The 297-nt window shown below is 20.2% G+C and overlaps 1 protein-coding gene across 1 annotated transcript in view; it reads left to right on the top strand.

Annotated features, from left to right (window-relative positions):
* LOC100571522 (cubilin) overlaps positions 1-297 on the top strand; it is a 31,270-nt gene that overhangs the window by 3,162 nt on the left and 27,811 nt on the right. The gene's annotated exons all lie outside the window — the stretch shown is intronic.

The following is a 297-nucleotide window of genomic DNA, read 5'->3' as shown; positions in this document are numbered from 1 at the left end:
GAATCTGTTTAAACTTTTAATCTTAGATACAAAATTGAACATTTATAAATTTTAACTACAAAATAATTTTCAAATTAAAATTGATAAATTTGTCAAAATTTGATATTTAAATGCTTATAAAAAAAAATTGTGCTATGTATTTTTAATATTTTTCAACTGATATTGTAACAATATATCAGGAGCTTTGTATTAAATTTATACACTTTTTGGCCCAACAGATAAAACTTAATTGATATTTATAGAAAAAAAAACTAAAAAAATTGAAAACTGACCATGTCTGTACACAGCTCAAAAAGA

Source organism: Acyrthosiphon pisum, chromosome A2 (genome assembly GCF_005508785.2).
Source record: "Acyrthosiphon pisum isolate AL4f chromosome A2, pea_aphid_22Mar2018_4r6ur, whole genome shotgun sequence".
NCBI lineage: Eukaryota > Metazoa > Arthropoda > Insecta > Hemiptera > Aphididae > Acyrthosiphon > Acyrthosiphon pisum.
Note: the sequence above shows the minus strand (reverse complement) of the source record. Positions and strands in the feature narration are given on the sequence as shown.